Here is a 15,000-nt window from a genome sequence, read left to right as displayed (position 1 = left end):
CGGGAATCGAACCCGGGCCGCCCGCGTGGCAGGCGAGCATTCTACCACTGAACCATCGATGCTGATGAAATCATTGCGGTTTTCTGTCTTTATTCGTTACACATCATTTACAACAGTTTGTTTACTGCTATTTAAAACAATTAATTTTTTTAGCTATAAATTCTGTAAATGCATCGACTTAATATTTCAGCTTCGATTTCTTACTAGCAGAGCGTAGTTTCGATCTACGGACCTCTGGGTTATGGGCCCAGCACGCTTCCGCTGCGCCACTCTGCTGTTGAAACTTGTTGTCTGCATTACGTTCCAATAACAGCTTTTGTAGCATTTTAAATTGCTGTGTTACTATCATGCATCGACCGCGTACCCAGCATTCTAACACAGAACCATCGATGCAAAATAATGGCAACTACTGTTCCCTACCAACACGAAATGGTTTTGTATTTTTTTGGAACCTCTTACCCTTACCTAAGCAACTTGATTACCATCCGTGCTTTAGCGGAAAATGTTTTAGTCGGAAATAGTCTCTAAAACTGTCGAAGTTTCTTGGCCTCTATAGTATAGGAAAGCACAGAAAGCATCTGGCTAGTGTATCTATCTGATTCCGGTATGTCAATCAAGTTAATCACCACAATTCATTGGGATCTTACTTTAATGATGTACTACAGATCCCAAAAAACAAAATTCGATGGCGTACGTAGCACATGCATTTCAATGTTGTGCATTACTGGAATGCAAAACAGAACATTAGTTGCAAGATTTCGTGGCGCAATGGTAGCGCGCCTGACTCCAGATCAGGAGGTTGCGTGTTCAAATCACGTCGAGATCAGAGGGTTTGTTCTGCATTTTGTGCTTAATTGTATTATTTAACGACTTAAGAGCGACAGCTATTCTAGGACAACAATCTTTCGACTTTTAGGACGTGTAAACAATTTGACAATTGCATTCAACAATACTTTTATTTCAAATTGCATATTAATGTTGCGTAAGCAAGTTGTTGCTTACCAAAAATGTAGTAATGTTAAGAGAAGGAGAAGTTCGCCAATTGCATGTAGTGATATACTTAGGGTTCGTGAAGAGGTGATGTAACTAGGGAATCTGATTAGTTACAGTTTGTGTTTGTTACAGTTGCTTATGGATTCTTTGAATGAAAGGTCAATATTGGACGTAAAATGCATCGACCGGGAATCGAACCCGGGCCGCCCGCGTGGCAGGCGAGCATTCTACCACTGAACCATCGATGCTGATGAAATCAGTGCGGTTTTATGTCTTTATTCGTTACACATCATTTACAACAGTTTGTTTACTGCTATTTAAAACAATTAATTTTTTTAGCTATAAATTCTGTAAATGCATCGACTTAATATTTCAGCTTCGATTTCTTACTAGCAGAGCGTAGTTTCGATCTACGGACCTCTGGGTTATGGGCCCAGCACGCTTCCGCTGCGCCACTCTACTGTTGAAACTTGTTGTCTGCATTACGTTCCAATAACAGCTTTTGTAGCATTTTAAATTGCTGTGTTACTATCATGCATCGACCGCGTACCCAGCATTCTAACACAGAACCATCGATGCAAAATAATGGCAACTACTGTTCCCTACCAACACGAAATGGTTTTGTATTTTTTTGGAACCTCTTACCCTTACCTAAGCAACTTGATTACCATCCGTGCTTTAGCGGAAAATGTTTTAGTCGGAAATAGTCTCTAAAACTGTCGAAGTTTCTTGGCCTCTATAGTATAGGAAAGCACAGAAAGCATCTGGCTAGTGTATCTATCTGATTCCGGTATGTCAATCAAGTTAATCACCACAATTCATTGGGAGCTTACTTTAATGATGTACTACAGATCCCAAAAAACAAAATTCGATGGCGTACGTAGCACATGCATTTCAATGTTGTGCATTACTGGAATGCAAAACAGAACATTAGTTGCAAGATTTCGTGGCGCAATGGTAGCGCGCCTGACTCCAGATCAGGAGGTTGCGTGTTCAAATCACGTCGAGATCAGAGGGTTTGTTCTGCATTTTGTGCTTAATTGTATTATTTAACGACTTAAGAGCGACAGCTATTCTAGGACAACAATCTTTCGACTTTTAGGACGTGTAAACAATTTGACAATTGCATTCAACAATACTTTTATTTCAAATTGCATATTAATGTTGCGTAAGCAAGTTGTTGCTTACCAAAAATGTAGTAATGTTAAGAGAAGGAGAAGTTCGCCAATTGCATGTAGTGATATACTTAGGGTTCGTGAAGAGGTGATGTAACTAGGGAATCTGATTAGTTACAGTTTGTGTTTGTTACAGTTGCTTATGGATTCTTTGAATGAAAGGTCAATATTGGACGTAAAATGCATCGACCGGGAATCGAACCCGGGCCGCCCGCGTGGCAGGCGAGCATTCTACCACTGAACCATCGATGCTGATGAAATCATTGCGGTTTTCTGTCTTTATTCGTTACACATCATTTACAACAGTTTGTTTACTGCTATTTAAAACAATTAATTTTTTTTAGCTATAAATTCTGTAAATGCATCGACTTAATATTGTAGCACCGAGGAATAACGCTGAGACTCAAGTAGCGATTAAGATTGTATTCATTGTGGGTGCGCTCACACACACACAGTACTAACAAACAGTTACAACTAGACTGGGGGCACAGCAAGGGACACACACAAGCATTTATGCACTAACGTAGACAGCAGCTACCGGGAGAAATATCTGCTGACAAGACTGCCGGACATCTCGGGTAGAGTTGCGGTCAATAGCCGATACAGAAGCGCCGGACGTGACAACTAGTCCATGGGGCCTCAAATAACCGCGACATCTCCCTCCCTAGATAGCGAGTCGTCCCGACCGCTATTACTTTCCTATAAGACTCTATATCCCAAAAACTCAACATACCATGGGGAACATTTGACCCCTCTACACTCTACAAAGACAATACCTTGCCAAACATCAACCGAGAGAGAGAGAGAGAAAAAAAAAAGTACATGAGTTCATAAAATAACATTAGTTGGGGGATTTTTCCACTTTCAGCAAGTCAACCGCTCCCGCCATCGAAGAATTTCCATGCAGTGTCGCTCTTCTCTACCAATTGGGTCTTCAGCTTTGCCAAGTCCTCCCCTCTGCTTCCCCTTCTCTGTCTCCGGCTGCTTTCACGCCGCTCTTTTTCTTCTCTACATTAATTCCTCCAACATTCTCTCGATCTTTTCCAACCTCGTTTCTACCGTTGCATCTTGCTGCGATGGGTCATACGTGGGTTTTTCCTCCCTTCCCATAACTCCCAGCATTCTCTCGATTTTTTCCAACCTCGTTTCTACCGTTGCATCTTGCTGCGATGGGTCATGCGTGGGTCTTTCCTCCCTTCCCATAACTCCCATAGCCCACTCGTATTGCTTCCCTCGATCGGTCATCTCCTGGAAGCGCTTTACTTCCTGGAGGAACTCATCGCAGTTAGTGGGCTTTAAGCTCCATAATTGTTCTAGTACACTAGGTCTCAACCCCTGCCAGAGATACGATAGCTTCGTGGCTTCGGCCATACGCGCGTTTACCCTCCTGCACAGATCAAGCACGTCGTAGTAGTACTCCAAGGTCGATTCCTCAATTCCTTGCTTCCTCGCACGCAATTTGGCCTCATTATGTCGCACATAGTTTACGGGCGTAAACTGTGTCAACAGTGTCGATTTAATTCCCCTGACCACCGGGGGCCCTTGTACGTCCGACCACGCATTGGGAAGATTGCCCGTTGCCTCCATGCACGCATACCATTTGCCCGCAGCCCCCTCTAATGACAGCTCAATGTGATCCCGTAACTCGTTTTCACCCCATCGGTTGTATCTACCCACCTTTTCGTAGCGATGGATCCAACTCACTACGTCTTCCCCATCCCGACCGGTGAATGTGGGTGGAGTCTGGAATTTGATTTGGGCTGCCATCCCTACGGTATTGAGGGGGGCGACTGCCACGGCCACAACAGAATTCCTCGCTAACCTGCCGCGTAACAATCGAGCGCTTGCAACCGAAGATCTCCGTGGAAAAGCGCCAAAATCCCACTTTACTCCCTCTTCACTGTCCTCAGAATCAGAGCTGTCCTCGCCGTCCGCCCACGCTAGAGTTTCCTCCTCGCTAATACTAGCTTGATGTTGCCCCAAATTACTTACTCTCGTTATTACCCGTGTACGGTCTTCCCACCCGGATAATCCTCCTGGCTCACCTACACAGTCGTCCACTCGACTCCCGTTCCTTCGCACAAGGTTACTCGGGTTGAGGGTTTCGACGATACCACCTACAATTGCTTGATCAACCCTTGGCGCAAATCGCCCAAACTCGTCGTGAGGGCGTTGTCTTCCCCCTGGCTCTACCAGCACCCCCACTCATCTACTGCCTTCTGACTATTTGTCTAAAGCCCGATCCTCAGATCGCCCACAACGGTAACCTACCGCCTCCCGACGAACGACTCTTCGTCTAAATCCGATCTTCCGATCGCTCACAACGGTAACCTACCGCCTCCCGACGAACGACTCTTCGTCTAAATCCGATCCTCCGATCGCTCACAACGGTAACCTACCGCCTCCCGACGAACGACTCTTCGTCCTAACTCCCGATTTTTCAATCGTTACCGGCGGTGATCTACCGCCTTGCAGCGCACCACTGTCCGCCTCTACGCCCACTTAATCACCACTAGGTCCCACCTACCTCCCCAGAAATTCTTATGGCCGTCCCCGCGCTATCGCACCCTAATCGCCCGTCACACGGCCGGTGCTGTGGCTTCGTACCCCAACAGTTTAAGGCGCATAGGCCAGTTGGGTCGACGACTCTCGGAAGCCCCTAACAGCCTCCGCCTCCGCACAACTAGAGCACAATAGAATGAAACAGCGCAAAGACTTACCACAAGTTCTGCATCTCCACCATGTAGCACCGAGGAATAACGCTGAGACTCAAGTAGCGATTAAGATTGTATTCATTGTGGGTGCGCTCACACACACACAGTACTAACAAACAGTTACAACTAGACTGGGGGCACAGCAAGGGACACACACAAGCATTTATGCACTAACGTAGACAGCAGCTACCGGGAGAAATATCTGCTGACAAGACTGCCGGACATCTCGGGTAGAGTTGCGGTCAATAGCCGATACAGAAGCGCCGGACGTGACAACTAGTCCATGGGGCCTCAAATAACCGCGACAATATTTCAGCTTCGATTTCTTACTAGCAGAGCGTAGTTTCGATCTACGGACCTCTGGGTTATGGGCCCAGCACGCTTCCGCTGCGCCACTCTGCTGTTGAAACTTGTTGTCTGCATTACGTTCCAATAACAGCTTTTGTAGCATTTTAAATTGCTGTGTTACTATCATGCATCGACCGCGTACCCAGCATTCTAACACAGAACCATCGATGCAAAATAATGGCAACTACTGTTCCCTACCAACACGAAATGGTTTTGTATTTTTTTGGAACCTCTTACCCTTACCTAAGCAACTTGATTACCATCCGTGCTTTAGCGGAAAATGTTTTAGTCGGAAATAGTCTCTAAAACTGTCGAAGTTTCTTGGCCTCTATAGTATAGGAAAGCACAGAAAGCATCTGGCTAGTGTATCTATCTGATTCCGGTATGTCAATCAAGTTAATCACCACAATTCATTGGGATCTTACTTTAATGATGTACTACAGATCCCAAAAAACAAAATTCGATGGCGTACGTAGCACATGCATTTCAATGTTGTGCATTACTGGAATGCAAAACAGAACATTAGTTGCAAGATTTCGTGGCGCAATGGTAGCGCGCCTGACTCCAGATCAGGAGGTTGCGTGTTCAAATCACGTCGAGATCAGAGGGTTTGTTCTGCATTTTGTGCTTAATTGTATTATTTAACGACTTAAGAGCGACAGCTATTCTAGGACAACAATCTTTCGACTTTTAGGACGTGTAAACAATTTGACAATTGCATTCAACAATACTTTTATTTCAAATTGCATATTAATGTTGCGTAAGCAAGTTGTTGCTTACCAAAAATGTAGTAATGTTAAGAGAAGGAGAAGTTCGCCAATTGCATGTAGTGATATACTTAGGGTTCGTGAAGAGGTGATGTAACTAGGGAATCTGATTAGTTACAGTTTGTGTTTGTTACAGTTGCTTATGGATTCTTTGAATGAAAGGTCAATATTGGACGTAAAATGCATCGACCGGGAATCGAACCCGGGCCGCCCGCGTGGCAGGCGAGCATTCTACCACTGAACCATCGATGCTGATGAAATCAGTGCGGTTTTATGTCTTTATTCGTTACACATCATTTACAACAGTTTGTTTACTGCTATTTAAAACAATTAATTTTTTTTAGCTATAAATTCTGTAAATGCATCGACTTAATATTTCAGCTTCGATTTCTTACTAGCAGAGCGTAGTTTCGATCTACGGACCTCTGGGTTATGGGCCCAGCACGCTTCCGCTGCGCCACTCTGCTGTTGAAACTTGTTGTCTGCATTACGTTCCAATAACAGCTTTTGTAGCATTTTAAATTGCTGTGTTACTATCATGCATCGACCGCGTACCCAGCATTCTAACACAGAACCATCGATGCAAAATAATGGCAACTACTGTTCCCTACCAACACGAAATGGTTTTGTATTTTTTTGGAACCTCTTACCCTTACCTAAGCAACTTGATTACCATCCGTGCTTTAGCGGAAAATGTTTTAGTCGGAAATAGTCTCTAAAACTGTCGAAGTTTCTTGGCCTCTATAGTATAGGAAAGCACAGAAAGCATCTGGCTAGTGTATCTATCTGATTCCGGTATGTCAATCAAGTTAATCACCACAATTCATTGGGATCTTACTTTAATGATGTACTACAGATCCCAAAAAACAAAATTCGATGGCGTACGTAGCACATGCATTTCAATGTTGTGCATTACTGGAATGCAAAACAGAACATTAGTTGCAAGATTTCGTGGCGCAATGGTAGCGCGCCTGACTCCAGATCAGGAGGTTGCGTGTTCAAATCACGTCGAGATCAGAGGGTTTGTTCTGCATTTTGTGCTTAATTGTATTATTTAACGACTTAAGAGCGACAGCTATTCTAGGACAACAATCTTTCGACTTTTAGGACGTGTAAACAATTTGACAATTGCATTCAACAATACTTTTATTTCAAATTGCATATTAATGTTGCGTAAGCAAGTTGTTGCTTACCAAAAATGTAGTAATGTTAAGAGAAGGAGAAGTTCGCCAATTGCATGTAGTGATATACTTAGGGTTCGTGAAGAGGTGATGTAACTAGGGAATCTGATTAGTTACAGTTTGTGTTTGTTACAGTTGCTTATGGATTCTTTGAATGAAAGGTCAATATTGGACGTAAAATGCATCGACCGGGAATCGAACCCGGGCCGCCCGCGTGGCAGGCGAGCATTCTACCACTGAACCATCGATGCTGATGAAATCATTGCGGTTTTCTGTCTTTATTCGTTACACATCATTTACAACAGTTTGTTTACTGCTATTTAAAACAATTAATTTTTTTAGCTATAAATTCTGTAAATGCATCGACTTAATATTTCAGCTTCGATTTCTTACTAGCAGAGCGTAGTTTCGATCTACGGACCTCTGGGTTATGGGCCCAGCACGCTTCCGCTGCGCCACTCTGCTGTTGAAACTTGTTGTCTGCATTACGTTCCAATAACAGCTTTTGTAGCATTTTAAATTGCTGTGTTACTATCATGCATCGACCGCGTACCCAGCATTCTAACACAGAACCATCGATGCAAAATAATGGCAACTACTGTTCCCTACCAACACGAAATGGTTTTGTATTTTTTTGGAACCTCTTACCCTTACCTAAGCAACTTGATTACCATCCGTGCTTTAGCGGAAAATGTTTTAGTCGGAAATAGTCTCTAAAACTGTCGAAGTTTCTTGGCCTCTATAGTATAGGAAAGCACAGAAAGCATCTGGCTAGTGTATCTATCTGATTCCGGTATGTCAATCAAGTTAATCACCACAATTCATTGGGATCTTACTTTAATGATGTACTACAGATCCCAAAAAACAAAATTCGATGGCGTACGTAGCACATGCATTTCAATGTTGTGCATTACTGGAATGCAAAACAGAACATTAGTTGCAAGATTTCGTGGCGCAATGGTAGCGCGCCTGACTCCAGATCAGGAGGTTGCGTGTTCAAATCACGTCGAGATCAGAGGGTTTGTTCTGCATTTTGTGCTTAATTGTATTATTTAACGACTTAAGAGCGACAGCTATTCTAGGACAACAATCTTTCGACTTTTAGGACGTGTAAACAATTTGACAATTGCATTCAACAATACTTTTATTTCAAATTGCATATTAATGTTGCGTAAGCAAGTTGTTGCTTACCAAAAATGTAGTAATGTTAAGAGAAGGAGAAGTTCGCCAATTGCATGTAGTGATATACTTAGGGTTCGTGAAGAGGTGATGTAACTAGGGAATCTGATTAGTTACAGTTTGTGTTTGTTACAGTTGCTTATGGATTCTTTGAATGAAAGGTCAATATTGGACGTAAAATGCATCGACCGGGAATCGAACCCGGGCCGCCCGCGTGGCAGGCGAGCATTCTACCACTGAACCATCGATGCTGATGAAATCAGTGCGGTTTTATGTCTTTATTCGTTACACATCATTTACAACAGTTTGTTTACTGCTATTTAAAACAATTAATTTTTTTTAGCTATAAATTCTGTAAATGCATCGACTTAATATTTCAGCTTCGATTTCTTACTAGCAGAGCGTAGTTTCGATCTACGGACCTCTGGGTTATGGGCCCAGCACGCTTCCGCTGCGCCACTCTGCTGTTGAAACTTGTTGTCTGCATTACGTTCCAATAACAGCTTTTGTAGCATTTTAAATTGCTGTGTTACTATCATGCATCGACCGCGTACCCAGCATTCTAACACAGAACCATCGATGCAAAATAATGGCAACTACTGTTCCCTACCAACACGAAATGGTTTTGTATTTTTTTGGAACCTCTTACCCTTACCTAAGCAACTTGATTACCATCCGTGCTTTAGCGGAAAATGTTTTAGTCGGAAATAGTCTCTAAAACTGTCGAAGTTTCTTGGCCTCTATAGTATAGGAAAGCACAGAAAGCATCTGGCTAGTGTATCTATCTGATTCCGGTATGTCAATCAAGTTAATCACCACAATTCATTGGGAGCTTACTTTAATGATGTACTACAGATCCCAAAAAACAAAATTCGATGGCGTACGTAGCACATGCATTTCAATGTTGTGCATTACTGGAATGCAAAACAGAACATTAGTTGCAAGATTTCGTGGCGCAATGGTAGCGCGCCTGACTCCAGATCAGGAGGTTGCGTGTTCAAATCACGTCGAGATCAGAGGGTTTGTTCTGCATTTTGTGCTTAATTGTATTATTTAACGACTTAAGAGCGACAGCTATTCTAGGACAACAATCTTTCGACTTTTAGGACGTGTAAACAATTTGACAATTGCATTCAACAATACTTTTATTTCAAATTGCATATTAATGTTGCGTAAGCAAGTTGTTGCTTACCAAAAATGTAGTAATGTTAAGAGAAGGAGAAGTTCGCCAATTGCATGTAGTGATATACTTAGGGTTCGTGAAGAGGTGATGTAACTAGGGAATCTGATTAGTTACAGTTTGTGTTTGTTACAGTTGCTTATGGATTCTTTGAATGAAAGGTCAATATTGGACGTAAAATGCTTCGACCGGGAATCGAACCCGGGCCGCCCGCGTGGCAGGCGAGCATTCTACCACTGAACCATCGATGCTGATGAAATCAGTGCGGTTTTATGTCTTTATTCGTTACACATCATTTAACTGATGAAATGTTTTAGCTCCTTGTATTATTTTTACATTTTATCCATTTACATCCAAAAAACCCTTTAAAAAAAATTTTTTATTATGCTTTAACCAAAACAAATATTGAATTTTAATGCATATCTTTCTTTAATTTTAGTACTCTATAGAATTTATTTATTTATTCTTTTCATCCATGATTTTTTTTTTCATTTGATTTCACACTTTCTTCGGTTTTTAAATTATTATTTTTTTTTTTTAAATTCTTCATTAATTTTTTTATTCCACAATTTCTTTGTTTTTAAAATTTTTTCTTTATTCTTCACTAAATTTTTTTATTCCACAATTTCTTCGGTTTCTTTTTTTTTATTCTTTACAAAATTATTTAATTTTTAATTTTTAGTACTTAAAACATCTATTTTGCTATTTTTTTCTTTCTTTCTTAAATTTCTAAATTCCTCTCTTTCTATATTTTTTTAGAATCTTCTCTTCAGATTTTTAATGGTTTTTTTTAAATTTTTCTAACAATATTTTACCGATTTTTTCTTTATTTGTTTGTTTTTAGTCAATAAGAATTACTGTTTTATTCTTTCATATGTAAGTGGGCCCAGGGTAGCAATGGCAGAGGTAGGAGCATCTAGTAGAAATGCTACTAGAGTAAGACTCCATGGGACAATCATTAAAATCCCAGTTCCTCTGCCAATTATTTTAAAATGTGGGGAGAAATCCTGTCAAGGTGAGCGAGGTAGCGGTCCCTGGTCTGGGGATCGCAAGAGACAATTGGCGGAGACACACATAAAAGAAAGACATTCTAGGAGAGGGGTTCAGTACACCACCCAGTATGTCTGCCTTGGCTGTAAAAAGGAATTTAATTCCTTTATTTCAGCCGGCAGACATGCAAGACCTTGTACTGAGTCCCTTTCCTCCAGTATTCTCCGCCAATCCCTCGAACTAACCATTGCATCTGCAATGGATGGTTCCTGCAGGGGTCTCCTAATCCCGCTCACTCTTCTCTCCCCACGTTTTCCCCTTCCAGAATTGAAGGGGACAAAATCATTTTAAAATACCCTGGTAAACCCACGAAGTGTCCTAGGTGTGAGTGGACTACCTTGGCAACTAACACCAGAGCAATGGGTAGTATCCACAGACACCTAGAGACAGCCCACACACTCCGACTAGTTAAATATTGGGAATGCGGAGTGTGTGGATTTGCTGGAGATGGCCCTACACTAAAAGGACATTACCAAAGGTTACATTCTAATAACAACCCATCACCCTCCATCCGATTTGCTGGGATATCCAGTATGGATGGCTCAAACCGTGACTCTTCTGCTGCAGTGATCTCTCTAGAGGATGTTACTGCAACAGAAGACGAGCGTGATGAGCTATCCGTGGTGGAAATCCCAGCGATCGAGGAATCCCCTGGTAATGTCCTATCTCCAGCAAATTTTACCGCTAGCCCTATTTTAGATCTTGGGAGGGAGTTCGCCTCCTCTTTTAATACACAAAATTTTAGTTGGCTTTATGAACTCCCCCCACAAGAAAATACTAGCCCCACAATTTTATCACAAGAGATTTTAGACCCTTCACCTAACCCCGAGACCTTATCCTTTGTCCCCAGTCAGCACAGCAATCGAGGACGTAGTCACCACAGCTCAGAAGAGCAGAGTCAAAGAGACGACGATTTTGTCAGTCTCTGGGTTCCTGCCTTCTTGAGCTGTGAGACTCTACATGACCTAGACGATGTCCTCGAACGTTGCACAGCTGACTGGCTCCCTAAAGCACAAATTTTACAAGACCCTAGCCCTGAACAACCCCGAGGAAACCCTGACAAAAGAAAAAGAAACCAAAACCGGCAGATGCAGAAGGCCCGGCGACATATCAAGCAAAAGGCGTACGAGGCGAGGAAGATTCAGCGGCTCTTCAACATTTACCCAAGAAGAGCCGTTCGACAGGTGCTCGAAGACCGTTTACCCTCCTACGATGGTACTGTACAAGCTGCGGAGGAATATCTCAAGAGGACTTACAACCGATTGAGACCATCTCCGCAGCAGTGCCAAAGTGCGAGGGAACTCTACGACACCTGCGACTGGTCCCAACCTTCAGAGGACCAGATGAACTTCCTTAATCGTGCGCCAACCCAACAAGAGCTTGAAGCTAAGCTCCGCCGGGCTACCAACACATCACCAGGGGTTGATGGCCTAGAATACCGTCATCTTAGAGCCATCGACCCCAACTGCCTTCTGCTGGAAACAGTTTGTAAAATGGTTTGGAAGCTAGGGGTTCCTAATTGTTGGAAGACATCGCGAACTGTCCCCATTTTCAAGAAAGGGGACACTAGCGACTATTCCAACTTTAGACCAATATCCCTTCTTCCTACCATTTACAAACTGTTCTCGGGAGTGATCAGCCAGAGAATAACGCAAGTCGCTTCAGACCTTGGCTGGTTATCTCCCGAGCAAAGGGTTTCCTCCCGGGGGTCCATGGTATTCAGGAACATACACAGCTCTTACAGACGGTTGTCGAGGAGACAAAGACCAAACGAAAGCACATGTCTATTGCATGGCTGGACATGTGCAACGCGTTTGGATCTGTGCCTCACGCCGTTCTGAATGAGCTGTTCACATCACTTCCAATACCAGAGGACCTCCGGCGCATCCTGGTGGACATATATTCGGGAAATCGGATGGATTTTGCCGTCGGGAAAGAATCCATCCGCATTTTCCCAACAGCAGGTGTTCGCCAGGGTGACGCTCTTAGTTCCCCTATTTTTAACCTGGCTTCCGAACCCCTCGTCAGGGCCGGAAAGTCCAATATTAACCCCGGATTTTTAATATTTGGCTCGCTCCGAGAAAACCACGGCATATGCTGACGACATTGCCGTGGTTACAAATTCTCCCTCCGAGCTCCAAAACATTTTAAACGTTTTTACCCTCACCGCAAACACCTTGGGGCTGCAATTTAATGCCGGGAAGTGTGCTTGCCTGGTCTTCGACAAAGGCAAGCCGTCTGACGCCCAGTGCCGAATTGGTGATCAATTAATTCGGTGCTTGGGTCCAGACGACCAAGAAACATATCTTGGTACACCGATCGGAGGAAAATTGCGGTTCCGACCACCAACTGACCTTATCCCTAACCTGGACAAGATTGCCGCCTCCCACCTCGCACCATGGCAAAAACTTGAAATCTTCCGTAGCCACCTTCTTCCCTCCCTTTCCCATCACCTCGCTTCGGGTCGGGTCCTGAAAGACTGTCTTACCCAACTGGACACTGAGTGTAGGAAGTTTCTAGGCCTAATTTGCAACCTTCCCAATCACGCAACGGTCCCGTTTTTCTACGCGGACCGGCGGGTTGGGGGCCTAGGAACATGCCGCCTCACTGATGATGCCGATATCTGGACCATCGCCAGGGGCTGCTCAGCTCCTCACTTGTAGAGACCCTACAGTGAGGAACATATGCCGAGAGCAGCTCCATGACACCATCCGGCGAGGGTTCAGAAACGAGCATCCAGGAGTGTTGCCAGTTGGAGAATATCTTTCGGGATCCGTGGATGGGGGCTCTACAGACTGAGGTACGCGGAGGCAGGGTCCAATCTTTGGACTCTTGCCCGCCAAGCTGCCAAACGACTGGGAGTGCGGATTGATGTATCCGGCGACGAAAATCTAAGAATTGTCGCCGATGACGTCTCCGTAAGCCCAGTCAAGGCAGTCCGCGGACTTCGGAAAGTAGCTCGGCAGCGCTATACCAGGGACCTAATTTCCGACAAGAGCCACCAGGGAGTAGTTGCCACTGGCCTCTCCCTGGAAGACAAGTCGAAAGACATGGCTCGCCTGGTATCCTGCCGTACGCCCCTCTCCTTCCGCGACTGGAGATATCTTCACAGGGCCCGGCTCGACATCCTTCCTCTTCGGGGGCACTCGTGGTTTTGCTCACAGGAGCAAGATACGAGTTGCCGCCGATGCGGAAAGGAAAACGAGACCGGGTTTCATGTGCTTAACCACTGTGAAGAAGGTCTCCAGCTCGCCACCAAGAGGCACAACACCATCCAAGATCTCTTGGAATCGCTGCTAGTCAAGCAGGGACATGACGTCACGATCAACAATGCCATCCCCGGGCAAAGGTTAAGACCGGATGTTGAATTTCAACTATCCGGTTCCCGGGTGATGGTTGACGTCGTGGTCTGCTATGACCAACCAGGGAGTATGGAGAATGCCTACCAGCGGAAATATGATAAATATTCTTCGCATGGGAGGATTCTCCCCCTGGTTGTCGGGTCTCTTGGATCATGGTACCCCAGGAACGACGAAATCCGTTCGATTCTCGGAATCAACGGAAGATCCTGGGGTGCCTTCCGATTCAAGGCCCGATTGGCAGCGATCCAGGGATCAATGGATATGGTGTGTTCCCATTTCCATCATGGTGCACCAAACCCCGAAGCTGAGGATATCCCCCTTTTCCCGTAGAAACTCCCTACCCAGTAGATTAGTAGATTCTTTCCCTCATATTTTATTTATGTAATTTTAGTAATATTTTAAAATGCACCTACCTCATACATGTTTATTCCCCTTCCGGAAACCCCTCCATAAACTAACCACTGAACCATCGATGCTGATGAAATCAGTGCGGTTTTATGTCTTTATTCGTTACACATCATTTACAACAGTTTGTTTACTGCTATTTAAAACAATTAATTTTTTTAGCTATAAATTCTGTAAATGCATCGACTTAATATTTCAGCTTCGATTTCTTACTAGCAGAGCGTAGTTTCGATCTACGGACCTCTGGGTTATGGGCCCAGCACGCTTCCGCTGCGCCACTCTGCTGTTGAAACTTGTTGTCTGCATTACGTTCCAATAACAGCTTTTGTAGCATTTTAAATTGCTGTGTTACTATCATGCATCGACCGCGTACCCAGCATTCTAACACAGAACCATCGATGCAAAATAATGGCAACTACTGTTCCCTACCAACACGAAATGGTTTTGTATTTTTTTGGAACCTCTTACCCTTACCTAAGCAACTTGATTACCATCCGTGCTTTAGCGGAAAATGTTTTAGTCGGAAATAGTCTCTAAAACTGTCGAAGTTTCTTGGCCTCTATAGTATAGGAAAGCACAGAAAGCATCTGGCTAGTGTATCTATCTGATTCCGGTATGTCAATCAAGTTAATCACCACAATTCATT

General features: G+C 43.9%; 12 non-coding genes across 12 annotated transcripts in view; 6 read left to right on the top strand and 6 right to left on the bottom strand.

The window, feature by feature from the left end:
* Positions 1-62, bottom strand: part of Trnag-gcc — a 71-nt gene extending 9 nt beyond the window's left edge. The window contains exon 1 of the tRNA in view: positions 1-62. This exon is cut by the window's left edge and continues 9 nt beyond it. This is a non-coding gene — a tRNA (tRNA-Gly).
* A 692-nt stretch (positions 63-754) lies between these two features.
* Positions 755-826, top strand: Trnaw-cca. The gene has a single exon. It is a non-coding gene; the product is annotated as a tRNA-Trp (tRNA).
* Positions 827-1,170: 344 nt separating this feature from the next.
* On the bottom strand, positions 1,171-1,241 carry Trnag-gcc. The gene has a single exon. It is a non-coding gene; the product is annotated as a tRNA-Gly (tRNA).
* Positions 1,242-1,933: 692 nt separating this feature from the next.
* Trnaw-cca lies at positions 1,934-2,005 on the top strand. Its single transcript has one exon. It is a non-coding gene; the product is annotated as a tRNA-Trp (tRNA).
* A 344-nt stretch (positions 2,006-2,349) lies between these two features.
* On the bottom strand, positions 2,350-2,420 carry Trnag-gcc. Its single transcript has one exon. It is a non-coding gene; the product is annotated as a tRNA-Gly (tRNA).
* Positions 2,421-5,762: 3,342 nt separating this feature from the next.
* On the top strand, positions 5,763-5,834 carry Trnaw-cca. Its single transcript has one exon. It is a non-coding gene; the product is annotated as a tRNA-Trp (tRNA).
* Positions 5,835-6,178: 344 nt separating this feature from the next.
* Positions 6,179-6,249, bottom strand: Trnag-gcc. Its single transcript has one exon. It is a non-coding gene; the product is annotated as a tRNA-Gly (tRNA).
* Positions 6,250-6,942: 693 nt separating this feature from the next.
* Trnaw-cca lies at positions 6,943-7,014 on the top strand. Its single transcript has one exon. It is a non-coding gene; the product is annotated as a tRNA-Trp (tRNA).
* A 344-nt stretch (positions 7,015-7,358) lies between these two features.
* Positions 7,359-7,429, bottom strand: Trnag-gcc. The gene has a single exon. It is a non-coding gene; the product is annotated as a tRNA-Gly (tRNA).
* Positions 7,430-8,121: 692 nt separating this feature from the next.
* Positions 8,122-8,193, top strand: Trnaw-cca. The gene has a single exon. It is a non-coding gene; the product is annotated as a tRNA-Trp (tRNA).
* A 344-nt stretch (positions 8,194-8,537) lies between these two features.
* Trnag-gcc lies at positions 8,538-8,608 on the bottom strand. The gene has a single exon. It is a non-coding gene; the product is annotated as a tRNA-Gly (tRNA).
* Positions 8,609-9,301: 693 nt separating this feature from the next.
* Positions 9,302-9,373, top strand: Trnaw-cca. Its single transcript has one exon. It is a non-coding gene; the product is annotated as a tRNA-Trp (tRNA).
* The last annotated feature ends 5,627 nt before the right edge of the window (positions 9,374-15,000 follow it).

Source organism: Daphnia magna, unplaced genomic scaffold (assembly GCF_020631705.1).
Source record: "Daphnia magna isolate NIES unplaced genomic scaffold, ASM2063170v1.1 Dm_contigs127, whole genome shotgun sequence".
Taxonomy (NCBI): Eukaryota; Metazoa; Arthropoda; class Branchiopoda; order Diplostraca; family Daphniidae; genus Daphnia; species Daphnia magna.
The sequence above is the reverse complement of the archived record's forward strand: the minus strand, read 5'-3'. Positions and strand labels throughout refer to the sequence as shown.